The following is a 19,180-nucleotide window of genomic DNA, read 5'->3' as shown; positions in this document are numbered from 1 at the left end:
ACACTTATTCAAATCTAGAATTTTTTTTTTAAAAGGCTCTGAGAAACTAAAAACAAGGAATTGTTACTAAATCCATGAGCTTTCTTTCCCTCAGCACTGAAGCCTCTGAATTTCAAATAACGTTAAACTTGGTCACCTGTTTTTCTTTTTTTTGCGGTACGCGGGCCTCTCACTGTTGTGGCCTCTCCCGTTGCGGAGCACAGGCTCCAGACGCGCAGGCTCAGTGGCCATGGCTCACGGGCTCAGCCGCTCCATGGCACGTGGGATCTTCCTGGACCGGGGCACAAACCCATGTGCCCTGCATCGGCAGGCGGACTCTCAACCACTGTGCCACCAGGGAAGCCCCACCTGTTTTTCTTAATAATATTAAGTTCAGCAATAACAGAACATCAAGGGGGCAGAGACACTCCAAATTTAAGAAAAGTCTGATCTCTATTCAGTATATTTTGTCTAATGAAACAAGGAAACAAATAACATCACAGATTTATATGATGAAAATGAAAGACCACATGATTTAGGGAACACTGGGCTGTGAAACAACAAAATTGTTTCCTTTTATTTGCCACCTTGTTGGATGAGGACTAGAAGGAAGGATGAGTATGTATGTTTTACAACCTGTAGGTGAACTCTTTACCCTACTGCCCCACATGACTGAATATGGCGTAGATATTGACATAAACTGTGTTCAATTATTGTTATAACAGTTAAGAGTTTAAAAATGGATAAATAGGGGCTTCCCTGGTGGCGCAGTGGTTAAGAATCTGCCTGCCAATGCACGGGACGCGGGTTCGAGCCCTGGTCCAGGAAGATCCCACATGCCGCGGCGCAACTAAGCCCACGTGCCACAACTACTGAGCCCGCGGTCTAGAGCCCGCGAGCCACAACTACTGAGCCCACGTACCACAATTACTGAAGCCCGCACACGTAGGGCCTGTGCTCCACAGCAAGAGAAGCCACCGCCATGAGAAGCCCGTGCACCACAACGAAGAGTAGCCCGCACTCGCCACAACCAGAGAAAAGCCCACATGCAGCAACAAAGACCCAATGCAGCCACAAATAAAATAAATTTATAAAAATAAATAAATAAATAAATAAAAATGGATAAATAAAATTTCCCCCAGCTTTCTATTTCAGAAGGAACATCCCAGGGGATAATAAAGCAAAAAATAACTCAAACTGTATGAGACACTGAGAGAGAGAGAGAGAGAGAGAGAGAGAGAGATTATTTAGCAGACCCTAAGAAAATACCTGAGTTTGTTCCCAGGTGGGAGAACTTTTGTACCAGGAATGGAAACTGGGCAAGGGGAAAGAGAGAATGAGCAAGCAAGCACAAGAGCAAGCGGCTACTCCCATGACTTGCAGGAACTTCAATCTGGGCTCTGGCTGGAACACTGATCAGAAAGAGACACTGCTTCTATGGGTGGTAGAGAAGGGAGCTCAGTGAAACTTTAGCTGGATCAAAGGGAACAGAAAAAAAGAGTTCCATGTTCCTGGACCCAGAATGAAGCCCCAGACTGGGAACAGTAGAGCTAAAAGAATAAGAAATTGTGAACCACGGAGAGCTAGCTTTCACCCCTATGCTGTCACCAATTACCTATGTAAGGATCTTAGGCAGGCCTTGGTTTAATATGTAAAATTAAACTAACTTGAAGGGTCTCTGAGACCTTGAACAGGCTAGGCTACAACAGCTGGGCAAATTAATCTAGAACTATTGGATTTCTACATAAAACTTAAGTCCTAAAGTAGACAAGCAGACTCTCTGCCACATATATACTACTGCCCTCCTGAATACACATCTGAGGCCTTCTTATAGGTCTAAGTGATCCCAAGTCACAGACATTCTGAGTCAATCAGTGGTCAATGCTTCATTTCATGAGGCACCTGGCATTCTAATCATTAGCAAAGAACAGCCCAAAGAGATTCTCAGCAGTATACAAGAAAACAGGTGCCCCAACAGACCCAGGCAAAACAACAAAGCGTTTCACTTGTCTTTTCCTCTATCTGGTCTTAGTCCTGCCAATGTATATTTTGCCAGAATGGTTGCTGTAAAACACTTATCTGATCACAGAGACGTCCCAGTTCAAAATCCCCATCACCTTCAGTAAGTAAACTCTTCTTCCAGCGTGCAGAAGCCATTCCCATCTGGTCTGTGTCCACCTCTCCAGCCACTTCCCAGGGTACATTTCAGTCACTGGTGTCAGAGCTTGAGCTGTTCCTCCTGAGTGGCCCCTAACATAAATCTGCCCGAGAACTCCTCATCCCCAAGCTCCTGTTCCAGGGCCCCTCCTCCTGGATGCCTTCTCTGAGTCCTCTGCCTTTCCCTTCCTCCCTTCCTCTATGGCAGCACTTCCCACAGTAGGCTGGGATCCTAAGTTTTCTCATCAGTCTGTGAGTCTCCCGAAAATTGGGGTCATATCCTTTACCTCTATGTCCAGGGCCTAACACACCTGGTTCCCAATGTTATGGGGGCTGTCACTGCTCCCACCCCTCCCAGAACCTTTCCTTAAAGCCTCTCCAAACCCTGGCTGATACACCTGTCCCTGTCTGCCCTGCCCAAGATGTCTGTCACCCAAAGGCAGCTTCTCTTCTGCCTGTCTAAGCCCTTCCACCCCAAACAAAAATTCCATTTCCCAAGAACAGAATTGCATTGCAAGCATTCTAACAAGACTCACAGGATGTTAGAGCTGAAGTGGACCTCAGAAATGACCTGGTCCAGTGGCTTCCAAATGCCCGTCTGCAGACTGCTGCTGGACTGACTGCAAAAGAATAACATGGGGAGTGACTTTAAAACACAGAATCCCAGGCTCCACTGTGGAAATTCTGATTCAGTAGGCCTGGGATGGATTCCCTGCATTTTTTAAAAAAGCTTCCCAGGTGATTCCAGGGCACTGGTCTAGTCCAACCTCTTCATTTTATACATGAAGAACTGAGGCTCAGAAAGGGGAAGTTCATCCATCAAATAATTACCAAATGCCAAGACTTACGCCAGGCACTGAGGACACAAAGGGAAGGCCCAGACCCTGTTTTTGAGTGCCCTCCCCTCCACAACCCACTGAAAACACCTCTCAACCACATACCTGTGAGTGCCACCAAAGGCTCATCAAGGGGACACAGGCTTCCTACAAGCAAGGAAGGGAAAGGGACTTTCTCTGACTGCCCTTGTCAGAAGTCATCTCATCCTCCCTTGTGCTCCCTTTTGTTGTACTTATTTCTCCTCATAATTTTCTACCTTTAATGTAGTACCTTTAAACTACCTTTAATGTAGCTTACCAGTAAAATGTTCTCTCTTCTGCTATTTCATAAGCCCCTCGACAGGCACTCACTGAATCATTAATTAATTGGTATCCCTCGATTCTAGACTTGGATTTCTACTTGGATAGGCATCTCAAATCTAATATGTCCAAAATCTAACTCTTGGATTTCCTCCTACATTCTTTCTCATTTCAGTAAATGACAACTCAGTCCTTCCAGTTGCTTGGGCCAAACCTTGGCATCTTTGAGTCCTCTCTTTCTCTCATACCCTTAATCCAATCCATAAGCAAATCCCGTCAACTCTACTTCCAAAATGTAACCAAATCCAACCATTTCTCACCACCTCCAACCATCTTCTTTTCTCTCCTGGATTCCCACAAAAGCCTGATGACTGGTCTCCTTGTCTCTCCTCTTTGCCTCTACTACTCACTCGCAACACAGCAGCCAGAGTGCTGCTTTTAAATCATCCACCAGATCATGTTCCTCCTCTCCTTAAAACCCTTCAACACCGTCCCACCTCACGCAGAGTAAAATCCAGTCTTCACCCCAGCCTACATGGCCAGGACGATCTAACCGCCCTCTGTCTCCTACACCTCTCTGTTGCCAGTCTGCTCCAGACTCCTTACTGCTCCTCAATCAAGCAGGGCATACTCCTGCTCAGAGCCTCTGCACTTACTATCCCCTCTGCTTGGAATGTTCTTCCCCTCAGATCTCTGTGGGCCCACCCCTCACTTCCTTCAGGTCTTTATTCAAACACCACTTTGTCAGGAGCCTTCTATGACCATTGTGCATAAGATACCAATCCCCACCCTCACCATCAATCTCTGTCCCTTTAGTCTGCTTTGTTTTTCTTCACAGCCCTTATAGCATCTGACACATTATATAACTGCTCATTTATTTATTTTCTGTGTGTAAGCTCCACTATGTTTACTAGACGGTAATCCACCATTAGAAAGGGGGAATGATGTGACAGGCTCATCTGTCCAGAACGAAGATTGTTCAAGGATAGTCACAGATTCCTAAGCAAATTTATTACCAGTCAAGCAGCTGGCAAATTTGCTACACTGTTTGTATTTAGCTTTTGAAAACTTTTTATAAATAGAGAGACCTTGAGTGGTGATGGGGCCTTGCCAGTGGGAAAGGGTCTATCTGAAGTCACACTTGTCTATGAACCCTGGGCCCCTGCAGGACTAAGTTAAATATTATATTTTATTGGTGTTAAGTGCCTACTGGCCATTGTCCCCACAATAAGGTCATCTGTCTTGAGGACTGGATCAGTGTGACGCCAGTGGAGGGGGAAGGCTAGCTCTGAGAACCGCAGGGAAGAGGAGAACACAAGGTGGTCTTGAGTCTTAAGACAAGAGGATACAACTCTGTGAATATACCAAAAACCATTGAATTACGCACTTTAAATGGGTAAACTGTATGGCACGTGAATTACATCTCAATAAAGCTGTTAGATTTTTAGAAAAGATAAAAAGGAAGAAAAGAGGATAGAACTGAAAGGAATTGGGATTATAAAAGACTGTACAACTGACTGGGATGATACAAGTGGAAACTAGGCATAGGCAACAAAGTTTAAGCAGAGCTAAGAACTGAGATAAAAACTGATACTTTGTAACCAGTACCCCCTTTTCCTTTCATTACTTGAAACAGAGCTCAGCACTAAGGGACACTGCACTTTGTTAAAAGGGAACAAGACCCAGAGACAGAAAAAAGAGAGACAGGACTCCTCTTGTTCACACACCATCCTTGAGGAGTTTCCCCCCACTGAACTTTGTAAAAGCATCATCTCTTGGTAGTAGGGATCCCCAAATTTAGGTAGGAAGCCAGTAGCCTCAGATCTGCTGGGAACCAAGTCTCCACTCCCCGAGTAAAAGGGCCCCAGAAAAGAAAAAGTGGCCATTCCGCAGATCACTCCTTCCCCAGCTCTGGTACCCCTGTGTTTGGTGGCTCTGGGTGTGCCACCAATCTCATCTACCACAGGCAAACCACAGTCCCAAATATCCCGAAATTAAAAGGTTGGGGTGGGGGCCAAATGTACTATTAGTATTGGGGTGTCTCTTCAGTTCCCTTAGGTCACTAAGGAGTTTAGGAGCTGCTGAGTCAAGGGCCTGGTAAAGGATGCCTCTCCCAGGTACTTTACTCTCACTCCACTTTTCTTTTTCTCACACCTCCACACCTCCACACACACACACACACACACACACACACACACACACACACTCTTCTCCTTCCTGTTCCTCTCTCTCCCCCTACTCCTTCCTCCATGCCTCTCTCCATTCCTCCATCCCTTTCTCTCTTCCCCCCTCTTGTCTCCCTCACAGATGTTCTTCTTTATCCCCTTCTTCCTCTCTCTTCTCTCCTTCCCCTCTCAAAAGAGATCTGGGTGCGCTCTTTCACCATGACTGCTCAGACCCAAGTACAGCCAGCCTCCTGCAGGAAAGCAGGGCGCCAGCCACGGCAGCTTTTCACCAACAACCCAGCATGGCAACGGACCCAACATCCAGGTATCTGCAATGTGTGCCCACTGCATATGTCCCTGGTGATCCAAGGGAATGACAGAAAATAATGTGTTCAAAGGACATCCCTATGTGCCCTTCCACCATCAGAAAAAATGGAATATCTTTTTAAGATATTATCTGTGAAATGTTCGCAGATAAAATGATGTGATATCTGGGATCTGCCTCAAAATAACACAGGGCAGGAGGAAGAGAGCAGGGAGGGCATGTATAAATGAGATAAGATTGGCCATGAAATGATAACTGTTGGATCTGCATGAGGAGTACATGGGAGTTTATCATGTTATTTTCTCTACATATGCACATTTCAGCACACTAGGAACCAGACTCTTGGATAGTGGACTCTATGGGTGCAACTAGCTAACCACCAAGATCACACCCATTAGGATGGCTATTATCAAACAAAACAGAAAATAGCAAGTGTTGGTGAGAATGTGGTGGAGAAACTGGAATCCTTGTGAATCGCTGGTGGGAATGTACTGTAGCCACTATGGAAAACAGCATGGCAGTTCCTAAGAAAAATTACACATAGTGGATATAACACTTCCACTTCTAGGTATATACCCAAAAGAATTGAAAGGGGTCTCAAAGAGGTATTTGTACATCTATGTTCATAGCAACATTATTCACAATATCCAAAAGGTGAAAACAACCCAAGTATTCATCAATGGATGAATGGATAAACAAAATGTGACATAAATATAAAAGGGAATATTATTCAGCCTTTAAAAAGGAATGAAGTTCTGATACATGCTAAAACATAGATGAACCTTAAAGGCATTATGCTAAATGAAATAAGCCATATACAAAAGGACAAATATCGCCTGATTCCACTGATATGAGGTACCTAGAGCAGTCAATTTCATAGAGACAAAAAGTAGAACAGTGGTTACCAGGGGATAAAGGGGAGAAAGGAAAAGGGGTTGTTATATAATGGGTGAAGAGTTTCAGTTTGGGATGATGAAAAGGTTCTAGAGATGGACGGTGGTGATGGTTATGTGAATATCCTTAATGCCACTGAACAGTACATTTGAAAATAGTTAAAATGGTGTAAATCAACTATACTTCAATAAAAATAATAACAAAAACACTACTAAAAAATTCTTGGATACCCTTAAAATATGGTTAAAATGGTCAATTTTCTTATGTATGTTTTACCACAATTTTTAAAAATAATGATAACTACCAAGGAACATTGAAAAAAAAAAAACCACTTGTGTCCAAACTCTCAGCTCTTCAAGGCCAGCTCAGGTCAGCCTAGACATCATACCTCAGTGAGGTTCTCAAAACAAGGGTGTGGTGAGTATTGCTGGGAGTGTACAGCTGTGGAGAAAGGAATAACTTCTACCTATAGGCACATGGTCTAGTTTCCAAACACCACCTAAGGAAAGAAGAAAAATAAAATGTTTTTTAATAGGTCTGAAGGCAAATGTAATTAAAGTAAGTTAATAATAATAAAGTGTAGGTCAGACCCTGAGAAGAATCTCCAAACCTAATTCAAAGAGGGCCTCAAATGTAGTCAAAGATAGTACTATCCCCAGTCCCAGATCTTCTCCCTTTCGCCTAGCATAGTGTGCTGGTTCAGAGCCCAGACTTTACGTGGGTTCAAATCCCAGTTCTACTACTTACTAGCCATGTGACCTTGGCCAGGTTCCTCCACCTCTGTGTCTCAGTTTCCCCGTAAGTAAAATGGGGGTTATAGGGGTTAAATGAGTTAATATTTATAAAGCTCTTACAACACTGCCTTAAACATAGCAAATACACATGTTTGTTAAGCATTCTGCCACCAACCTCAGTGGCCAGCAAGCTTTACCTCATAATTTTTCAGAGTGCCCCTGCAGACCACTGAATCCCTAAACGTCAGGCTGATTGGATGCATGCACAGGGGACAGAGACAGGGCAAGTGAAGGTCGGTTACCCCTCCTCACAGCTCATCCTCCAGCTCAGGAGGGCTGAAGAAGCAGAGGATCAAGGAGTGAGCAAGGGGACCAAGGGGAAGGTAGGCTGGGGGAAAGTCACAGGTGGGGGAGAGACAGGGAAGGGACAAGCACCAAGCAGGGGATGAGAATAAGAGAAGACATGGGGAAAGCTGGCAGACCCTTTTTTTTTTTTTTAATCTAAGTGGTCCTCAATTGTAACTGGACATCAGAATCACCTTGGGAACTTTGGAAACTACTAATGCTTGGCCACAACCTCCCAAGATTCCAATTTTAGAGGCCTGTGTGGAGAAACTAGTTAACAGTCCATCAGGTGCATGTACCCACAAATGACAGAATAAAGAGTCTCTTTTCTAATTCTGCTCACTCTCACTGTAATTCTGCGTTCCCTCGCTTGACTTCATTTGTCTTAACTTTGACAGACCAGCATTTATTTGGATTCTAAATAGAGATATAGACAATATTAATGGAAAAACTTACAAGGGAATGGAAGGAAACTCATTATTCCAATTCTATAGAAGGGAAATACAGAAAACTTTTTTCCTTTTCTTATTTGGATCTTCACATTTCAAAACATAAACTAACAAGCAGACACTGTGCTGTCCAGATGAGGATAAAGTCAGAAACCAGGGGATGGGGTAGGGAGTGTCTTAGATCTGATGTCCAAAATAAGTTAGTTCTGAGGTGCTCCAATGAGTGTGCCTGATTATTTATTCCAGGGTAACCTCAGTTCCTGCAGACACTGGATTCTTTAGGGTTATTCAGACCATCTCTGGTGCCCAATAACACAGTTTGGCTGCAGAGAGGGGCTGGCAAACCTGAGAATCAGGCTCCATTGGCCCAGGCTGGCTGCTTCTCTCAGGCCACATACACACATGTGGATTTATAGGAACTTTACAGTTTATATAACACTATTGCCACTTCACAGGGAACTCGCCAGAACCAAGACTAATACTGAGGCTCCTGCTTGCCTCCAACAACCAGACTGCCCTTCCACTCAGGAATTCTGAACCAGGAGGTCTGACTTCACATTTCAGTTTCCCAACATCCTCATCTTCCCAAGGTGCTACTGCATATGGCACACATTTTCCTTCAACTGGTATTGAGACATTCACTACAGCCCTTGCCACAATTATGACACACCTTAGGGTGTTGTAAGACTGAGATTAGAAAACAACGTACTAGAACACTGTTCTGGATTAGAGGTTCTTCCAACACCAGAAAGATTAAGAGCCCAAGAGATTCTAGGAAACCATTAAATTTAAGCTGCTAACTCTACAAGCAGGGAAATGAAGGCCCAGAGAGGTGAGGTAATCAAATGAGATAAAGTACATAAACTGGAGAGTTTTTATTACTGTGGAAGATTCCTGTTATTCCTGGCAACATGACTGGCCCTGCCTTAGCTTCCCAGAGGGCCTGAAGTCTCCTACTCACAGTTACCCATTCAAATCTCTCCCTCAAACACCCAGTATAAGGCTTATTAACCCGCAGACTAGTGATTCTAGCCCTGGAAGCACATTAGAAACACCTGGGGAGCAGTGCTAATACCTAACCCCACCTCAGGCCAATTAAATCAGAATCTTTAGGGGTGGGGCTGAGCATTTTTTAGAAAACAACCTAGAGGACTGATGTTGTCTGGGGCTGGGAACCACGGTCTTTAGACCAAAGTATAGTCCAGGGACCACTGGCCTCAAAAATCACCCCCAAATCTTGTTAATGATGCAGACTTCTAAGTCCACCTGCAGACTGACTCAATAGAAATAAAGTGGGTCTCGGGACTTCCCTGGGGGCGCAGTGGTTAAGAATCCGCCTGCCAATGCAGGGGACACGGATTTGAGCCCTGGGTCCGGGAAAAGCCGGCATGCCGCAGAGCAACTAAGCCCGCAAGCCACAACTACTGAGCCCTCGTGCCACAACTACTGAAGCCCGCGTGCCTAGAGCCCATGCTCTGCAACGAGAAGCCATGGCAATGAGAAGCACACGTGCCGCAACGAAGAGTAGCCCCTGCTCGCCGCAACTAGAGAAAGCTCATGAGCAGCAATGAAGACCCAACGCAGCAAAAATAAATAAATTTTTAAAAAAAGAAGAAAGAAAGTGGGTCTCAGGAATCTGAAGCTGTGACAGTCACCCAGTGGTTAGAGAATAACAGCAGTGGCACTGAGTGAGTGTCAGAAGTCACACCTGTGCTCCGGCTGACCCTGGAGTCCTGGATGGCCCCAGTAGCTGGCCTGGGAAAGGTTCCCAGATGATTCAGACTCTGGTGCCCACTCTAAGCTAAGAGCCCCTGCAGAAGCCCCACTGCTTCAATCACCAGCAGCTGTGGCAAACCTTTCAAAAAGAGAGCTGGAGTCCATCGTGGTTCTACACAGCCACCTGGGGCTTCCCATCTCACTCAGAGCTTCGGTTCAGGCCCCCACTAAGATTTACAAGCCCAGTGGGACCACCCTGGCCTCCTCTCCTATACCTTCCTCCTCCTCACTCCAGTTTTTCTCTCCACCCTGACTGCTCTTCCCTCAGATAAATTCATGGCTCCCTCTCTTACTCCTTCAGAACTCTGTTCAAACGTCCATTATCAGTGAGGCTTCCTTACTTAAAGCAGAAAATCTGCCTCCCCACCAAACCTCTCTATCTTCCATCCCAGCTTTGCTGTTTTTCTCTGTAATACTTTTCACCATCTCTCATACTTTATGTTTTACTTGTTTATTATCTATAAGACCTCACACACTGGATTACAAGCTCCATGAAAGTAAGATTTTTGTTTATTTTGTTCCCGGTTATAGTCCCAGTGCCTATAGTGCCTGGCACAGAGCAGGCACTGAAATATTTATTCTAGGAATTAATACATCAGGAACACCAATCTCAAAACATAACTTGTACCAAAAGATCAAAGAAGCTGATTATACCGAAATCACTTCTCCACTGATCTCATCTTGGCAGAAGCCTTTTTAAAAACAGGCTAGAGGCCTAATGAAACAGAAACCATTTAGAAATAAGTACTTCCCGTCAATTAATCCAATCCAAATGGGTTTGTCAGTCAAAGACAATTTGTTCTGAGGAACAGATAAAACTATGGAGACAGAAAATGGAGTTGAAAGAAGGTAATCGAACAAATGGATTTCAGATACTGTCCTGGTATATGTGTAGGTTCAGAAGAAAACCTGAGAGCACTTACAGCTACTCTCAGACAGGAAAGTTTCCAGCAGACCAGAAAGGACAGGCTCCCATCCAGGGTTACAGTCGGTGAGATGCAGGCCCAGTGCAGGATACGACGGCCCGCTTCCCACCAGATCCATCAACCTAATGAACCTGGAGAGGACCCGTCCTCTTTCCCTTGTGCCTGCTTGCCCCACCTGCTTCCAAAACTCATTTGAAACCATGGACAGTACTTTAAGCTCTACCAAGTCGGGAGCACTAGAAGCTTTTATCAAGGCCACACAGCAGCTGGGGAGAATTCTGCCATTACTAAGTCTCACAGATGTCATCTGTTCTGCTCCATGTCTCCATCCTTGTCCTTGTTACCGCTTTCCTCGCCACCTCTGGTCTCTTCCCACAGTCATCCTATATGTCTAAGACCAATCTTCCCCATCACCATTTTCACGGGTCATTCACTCTGCTCAAAAACTTACAATAATTTCCTGTAGCCAATCACATCACCTCCAACCCTCGGGCCAGACTTTTGAGAACCTCTGTCCTCTAGGCCTAGACTTTAAATTTCAGGAGCTGCTTCTTCACCCACCTCAAAGCACCAAATCACTGCCTTCACCTTCAACAGCACCAGTAAGAGATGAGACCCTAGAGCCTGGAACAGACTGGACCACATCTCCAACCTCCATTCCTGCCCAAAGCATCCTCACTCTCCACACCATCCATACCCATCCCCCCACAACAGCTTCTAGCCACACTGTCCTTTCCCACTCGACTTCCACAACACACACACACACACATACACACACACACACTACACACATACATGCATGCTCATTCATTCAACTGATAATATTAGTTGAGCACCTCCTAGGTGCCAGGCCTTATCCTAGTCACTATGGATACCACAGTGAATAGAACAGACTAAGTCCCTCCCCATGCAGTGCTGACATTCCACTAGGAGACAAATGGACACAAACAAGCAAATTCATGATATGTCAGGTAGTCATATAGCCTTTCTCAATAGGAGTTCAGTAGGAAATCATAAAATGGAACGACTACATTCTCAATTTTGAAGCAAGTGAGAGTGCAAGCCACATGAATACAGGGGAGAAGAGGTTTTAGGCAGAGGGAAGAGCAAGTAGAAAAGCCCTGAAGCAGGGAAATGCTTGATGCATTCAAGGAACCCAAACCAGAGCAGAGGCAGTCACAGCAGATGGGGGTGGGAAGCAAATAATGGAGGGCCACTGTGAGGACTGACTTTCACTCTTAGATTGAAGGCTATAGGAGGACCTGGGGTAAAGGAGCGACATGCTCTGACTTTCACTGTAAAAGGATTACTCCTCTCTGCCGTCTATCATCAGGTAGTAAAATTATGAGGGACTTATTTTCTTCTTGAATGTTCCAAAATTTTCTAAACTGAAGATATATTTTTCTTTTTTTTTTTTTTAAGGCTGCAGCACACAGCTTATGGGATCTTAGGTCCCCGACCAGGGATCGAACCTGGGCCCCGGCAGTGGAAGCTTCGAGTCCTAACCACTGGACTGCCAGGGAATGCCCCAATTTTTTTTTTTAATTTTTATTGGAATATAGTTGATTTACAATGTTGCATTAGTTTCAGGTGTACAGTAAAGTGAATGAGTTATACATATACGTATATCCATTCTTTTTTACATTCTTTTCCCATATAGGCCCTTACAGAGTACTGAGTAGAGTTCTCTGTGCTATACAGTAGGTCCTTATTAGTTATCTATTTTATATATAATAGTGTGTATATGTCAATCTCAGTCTCCCAGTTTATCCCTCCTCCCCCACTCCCTTACCCCCTTATAGCCATACCATATTTTTTAAATGAAGGAAAAACAATCTTCCTAATCCTTTAAGACTGAGCCCAAATTCCACCTCCACTCAAAGCCCCCTGTACCAGTGCTAGGCCATGCTGTACCCTAGACCCTGGCCATCAGGACCACTGGGGTGGCCCCAGTGTTAGCAGTACCGGCCTACAGCAACTAATTTTCATGAAAGTTTCTTCTGCTCCCCTCACTTCTCTCCTGTCATGCAGGAACATGTCCCTTCGGACACTCTTGCCCCAAGTGCCTGCCTGGGTCCCACTCTTTCTCTCCATTAACTTAATTAATTCCTGGTAATTAAAGTTACAGTTTAGTGATGAACTGCTAAAAGACTGACCTCTCAAGGGGTGTAAATATTTTTTTTATTCTTTATACAGTTTTTGAAAATAAATTTTATTGATTAATTGATTGATTGATTGCTGCACTGGGTCTTCGTTGCTGCGCGCGGGCTTTCTCTAGTTGAGGCAAGCAGGGGCCTGCTCTTCGTTGCGGTGCGCAGGCTTCTCATTGCGGTGGCTTCTCTTGTTGCAGAGCACAGGCTCTAGGCACACGGCCTTCAGTAGTTGTGGCACTCGGGATCAGTATTTGTGGCTCGTGGGCTCTAGAGCGCAAGCTCAGTATTTGTGGTGCACAGGCTTAGTTGCTCCACAGGATGTGGGATCTTCCCGGGCCAGGGCTCGAACCCGTGTCCCCTGCATTGGCAGGCGGATTCTTAACCACTGCGCCACCAAGGAAGTTCCAGGTGTAAATATTTTAAATGGGGACACTAAGTGGAAATGCAAACGTCTTAAGACTCAGAGGAATGCAGCTATAATGTTGGAACGATAGGCACTGGGGTGCCTAGTTTGTGGGTAGGTGGCTACCTTCTCCTAAAGGGTACAGGTGCTTAGAAAAGCAATGTCAAAGGGAGACAAGTGAAGTAATGAAAGATGAGATTACGTCATTGCCACCACCTCTCTCCTCCCAAATGGCCATTCAATCCATTTTGGGTACCAGAGAATGTTCCCCAGAGGTAACCCCAGCCATCTCAGAGGGGTGACTTGTGTGAAAGTAACTACCACCATCAGAAAGAAAAGCCCCCTTAAGACACTTCTGGTCTGGAAGCAAATTGTTCTCCAATTGCTTTCAGTGGGAGAACTCCTTGAGGGCAAAGTTCATCTCACATGATTCTTTTATGCTCCACAGAGCATCCAGCTCTGTGTTGGGCCCAGGGTGGGCCTTTCATAAACAACTGTAGATAATTGATCATTGATGGCCCAGTTGTAAAAAGGCTCCAAAGGACTTTTTTTCCAAAGGATTTTAAATACACATAAGCATTCTAACTAAGAACAACAGTAGTATTAATCACACACCTAATATTTTTAAGGGACTGAAGATTTATAGCCTTAATGAAGTCTCAGACAGTGAAGCAGTTTTTACAACCTCAGCCAGTTCAGTTCAGGTCTGGAGAGTCTGTCTAACAAGGCAAAGGGAGAGAGCAGCCCTTGTCCACACACACCCGAGCCTCGGCTGGGCCAAGCCCCAGAAGAATCTGAACAGCTGCTTGCTGCCCACCCCTGGACTCCCTTCTCCTCCAAAAATGCCAAAGCTCTGCCTCAGAGGTGTTTTCGGGCCCTGGAATAGCCTTGAGAGGCTTGCAGTTACAATGGTCACCTTGAAGGTCACCTACCTTCAAGACCTCTCTCTCAGGTCTCACTCTGCCCTTGGCTTGCTAAAGAACAACTTTAACTTCAGAACTGAATTGGCAGACAGGAGTAGAATGCTGTGAACTGCAGCAAACCAGGGGAATAAAAGCGGAGCCAGAACCCACTCCACTGGCTCACATTCAGCTCCAGCTTGCTAAGGGCAGTGTGGGTAAACGTTCCTATGCCCAATGACTGGATGGATATAAGGATGAAGTAGCTCCCTGCCTCACTCCCAGGATGGGCTGAACCTGCAGTAGGAGGGAAATTCCAGGAATGTATGTGAGGCTCATACACAGGAACCCCTCTCTTTACCATCCCCCATGTCAATGTGTAGGAGACTAAGAGCGCTGTGGTCCATGGGAGAGGGCCCAGGGCCATGCCCAAAAGAAGTGACTTCTTTAGAAGCATGCCCCCCAAAAACACCCAACAAATGAAGCTAGAAGCCAATTCATTCTGCTCATCAGCTCCTCCCAGATGGGTGCAGCTGTGGCTCCCTGAATTCAGGAACTATCCCGTTCAGAGTTTCTCTTTCTAGCCTAAGTCACCTGCTGGGGAGAGCTGTCTTTACTGCACATCTACCAAAGGCAAGCCTCCTTGCCTACCAAGGAGGGATAGCCAGTTCTCTTCTAGAGGGACATATTTCTGGGCAGTTTGAGTTTTTGCTTTAGGACATTCAATGTTTGTCTCTAAAATTAAAAACAGATTTACCCATTGTTTTTGTAATGATGACATATAAGCTTATAGAAAATTCAAATGACAGGCAAAAATATAAAGAAAAAAGTAAAAACCACTCTAATCCCACCACTCAGAGGTAAGATCTGACATAAAGTCCGGTCTGCAGAAGAAGTGAAGCTATTCTGAGTTAAACCTAGGGTGTTGCTCTTGCTTTTCTGGAAAAGTCTGTGGATTTAGTTTTCAGAAGACCCTTAATGCCACCCCTGAACTACTCGAAAAAATTTCAGGGGTCTCCAATATTTCTGGAGCTCACAAATGGACATTAACGAAGTCATAAAGACTCCCTGCCCCACACACATACTGACTTGAGGCCAGGAGTTCATCTGTTCAGCAGACATACCCCTTTTTTTCACTCAACATAGCATAAGTCTTTCTACAATCAATCACATAAATAGACATCATCATACTTTTTATCTCCTGGAGCATGTAAATGAGAGGAAGGGGGACACCATTACCTCTTGATACAATACCTTTAGAATCTGAAATGGAGTATGTGGGTAAATGTGACTTTACCCAAAGTCACACAGCAAACAGAGGACACCTATTCTCTGCTGATGGATTTGAGGAATGACTCTGTGGTGACACCAAACTCAAAAGGCGTTCATTAACTTTTCTTTCAGTCATAAAAAGGATCCAATGTGCCATTTCAACACATACATAAACACTTCCCACTGTCAAATAAAAATGAATGGTTGGTTGAAGTAGCACTTTTATCCCTAAAAACATTTCCCCAAATTAATAAGCTAATAGATATCCCATCCTACACTCCTAAAGCATGAAGGGAGAGAACAATGGACCAGATGCCCACAAATGGAAACATACACAGACTGTGGGTACATACAACTGCTCCACCTCACAGGCATCAACACTAGTAACTCTCTCCTATTCAGGATGCTCCTACTTTTGTAGGAAAAGAAAAAGTTAAAACAAACGTATATAAAGACAGCGCTGGAGATAAACATCTAATAAAAACACTAAATATTAAAACAGTAGCTCTAGGGTATAAGATTTATCAGTTTTATTTCATTTGTATACCTATCTGAATTGCCTAAATTTTCTACATGAATGCTCTTTAGAGTTTTAAAAGAAAAATAATTAATCCATAATCTAGGTTGGTCTATTTGGATTTTATTTTTTGCTGTAGAAAAATAGATTCAAAACTCTAGAGGGTCCACAACTCTTCTCAGTTTTGTGGAAGCAGAAGGAAGTGTTAAGACGAAGCTCAAACCTCATGAAGATTGCAGTCCAACAGGAAAGCTCACCATGACCACGCTGAATAGAGGGCAAGAATTATTACCTTCTTTTCTGTCTCCAATGTGTAGGGAAGATGAAAATCCTAAACCAATCTCTCCTTCAAGTGCAACCAAAAGAAACCACCCCTGCCCCACCTCTTCCAAGAGTTCACAGACCTCTACTCTCCGAACAATTTCCAGTGCATCTGTCCACAACCACCCCTTGGCCACAAAATTACCCACACCACTTGGTATCTGCATACCTTCTCCAGTAATCCCCTTTTCCAATACTTTATCTCTAAAAAAGTTATTCCTCCTTTTCCTTAAGTCTCACAAACACAGGATCCCACCCAAACAGTACAGAATCATTCATTCTGTCAATTAAATAATCATTGTTAACTATACTGTATAGAGCTTCAGGAAAGATTATGTTAACAAAAAGGGTTAGTTTTCATGGAGCCTGAGAAAAACAAGTGGGAATTGAGGAGCAAGAGTTTGTTAGTCTGTCCCAGCCCTGGCCAGAAGTCAGGGAGTGGGGGTGGGGAGGGCCATGGCCAGAGGAGAGAAACATCTGTCATTCTGCAGTTTCATTTCTCAAGGCTAGTTAATACCCTGAGTTTATGCATCAGTCTCTTCCAAGTTTGGTTAATCAGCCTCCCTGGATCCAATCAGCTCTGCGTGCCCTACAAAGTGAATTTCAGGTTTACGAAACTGAGCACAAGATCCTGAAGCACAGAGATCCCACCAAACTAAAGTCACCTCCCAGGATGACATCTGTCTCCACTCTCTAACAGCAACACCCATCACGTGATATGTATTTGATGCACCCAATAGTCTCTGATATGTCCCTGTGACTTACAGAATTAAATCCAAACTTGGCCTGCCTTTCACAAGCCCAAATCAGCTTCCCAGCCTCATCCCTGGACAAGCCAAGTCTCTCATGGCTCCATGCTTTCACACATGACTCTCTCTTCATAGACTGCCCTTTGCCCAGTCTTGCTTGCCTGCAAAACTTCTGTTCTTCCTCTAAAGCCCAGTTCAGAAGTCACCTGGCCCTAAAGCCTTCCCTACTTCCCCAGGCATTTAGTTCTTACTGCCCCCAACTGTAGTTCTCTAACTACAAAGGCTTTAGAGAATTTGTTAAATACATTGTAGCTCATTCTTTTAATTATCTAACCTCCCCTGGATACCCTGAGCTTCTTGAGGCAAGGAACTCACATTGTATCCATAAGCCCTAGCACAGTGTCAAGACTGAAATAAGAGATCAACCTTGAAGGACTGATCACATGGAACATTGGCATTAAGTTATTTAGAGGAAAAGAGTCTCACAATATTCAAGAATTAAATTGTCTATATACTTAATCTCATCCAAAATGACAACAGGGCACGGAGGCAGCATGGGCGTTTTAAAATTTTAAGTAATAATAGCAGCTAACATTTGTACTAAGTTAATTTGATCAGCACAACAACCCTAGGAGGTAGATACATTTTTCTGCATTTAAGCTGAGAAAAGCTTGAGGCTTTTCCAAACAGGAAACTGAGGCACGAGAGGGTTTAAATAACTCAAAATCATTCAGTTAGTAAGTGGCAAAAGCAAGACACAAACTCGGTAGTCTGGCTCCAGAGCCAGTGCGCTCTGGAATCAGGAAGATCTAGGTTTTAATACAGATTATGTTACAAATATGGCTTTGGATAAGTCATCTAACTCCTCCGAGCTTGTATATGTAAAGGGGGCAGGACAACCCCTTTCTCTTAGAGTGCAGGGAGGATTAAGTTAAATATGATAATGTTTGCAGAAGTCTCTAAAATGGATTCTCCCACCTAACAGGCACTCCATAAATGTTCATTTATTTTCCTTTCCCTTCATAAAAGCTGGGCAAAATAGTCTCTCTGAGGAAAAGGATCCTCCCCCAGACTGCGTGAGGCTTTTCGAAGCAGATCAAGTAGTGTGGCCACTCAACACAGAAAGCCTTGCCTTACCTGTTTATCTCTGTCCATACCAGAGTCCTTTCAAAATGTAAATATCATCATGTCACTCACTTAAAACCTTTCAAAGGTTCCTAATTACACCGGGGATACAATCCAAACTAAGGAGGGAAGGCATTCAGTCCCCAAGGCCCCCAGTGATCTGACACACCTCTCTATAAACTTATCTCCCCTCTCCTTTTCCCCCTCCAGCCATACAGGCCTCTTTCACTTCCTCCAACTTGCCAAGCTCTCTGCTGCTCCACACATGGTTAACTCTTCGCCCTCCTTCAGGTCTCAGCCTAAATGTCACTTCCTCAAGGGAAGCCTGCCCTGAGCCTCCAACCCAAATCAAGGCCCATATCTCTTACCACTCTCTTCACCTTTCTTTCCTTGTATTCATCACAGTCTGAAATGATTAGTTTACCACTTCCTTCAAAGTTTTATTCAAAAGACACCTTCTCAGGAGGCCTTTCCAGACCACTCAAATATAAATTCAGTCCCTACCCAATAACTCATATCCTCCTTCCCTATCTTCTTTTTCTCATTAGCACTTATTAACAGACTATATTTTTATTATATATTTTATTGTCTGGCCCCTTAGAATGAAAGCTCCACAAGGGCAGTTATTTTGCTTGCTTTCTTCACAACATCTAACAATGGCTGGCACATATTGGTTGACAAATATCTGTTGTTGAATGAAATTTCAAGATTATTTATTATCGGGCCTTCTCACTGGTCTATGAGTTCAAGCTAAAACACGTCTTTCTGGTTTCCCACTGTACTCCCAACACCTAGTCCAGTGCCTAGCACATAATAAGTGCTCAGTAAAATTTTACTAAATGAATCAAAGCCATG

At 44.3% G+C, this 19,180-nt stretch overlaps 1 protein-coding gene across 3 annotated transcripts in view; it reads right to left on the bottom strand.

The window, feature by feature from the left end:
- Positions 1 to 19,180, bottom strand: part of ZNF592 (zinc finger protein 592) — a 55,872-nt gene that overhangs the window by 35,428 nt on the left and 1,264 nt on the right. Inside the window, exons 1-2 of one of the 3 annotated variants that reach the window (XM_082852584.1) lie at positions 7,045 to 9,508; positions 2,673 to 2,756 (exon numbers count right to left, since the gene is read on the bottom strand). The exons of 1 other annotated variant lie outside the window; for it this stretch is intronic. The gene's annotated coding sequence lies outside the window, so the exon portion shown is untranslated. Of the gene's footprint in view, positions 1 to 2,672; positions 2,757 to 3,077; positions 3,838 to 7,044; positions 9,509 to 19,180 lie in introns of those variants that run through there. One more of the 3 variants, XM_082852583.1, reaches the window with a different exon arrangement.

The sequence above is a fragment of the Leucopleurus acutus genome, assembly GCF_964270905.1.
Source record: "Leucopleurus acutus genome assembly, chromosome: 1".
NCBI classification, from domain to species: domain Eukaryota; kingdom Metazoa; phylum Chordata; class Mammalia; order Artiodactyla; family Delphinidae; genus Leucopleurus; species Leucopleurus acutus.
Note: the sequence above shows the minus strand (reverse complement) of the source record. Positions and strands in the feature narration are given on the sequence as shown.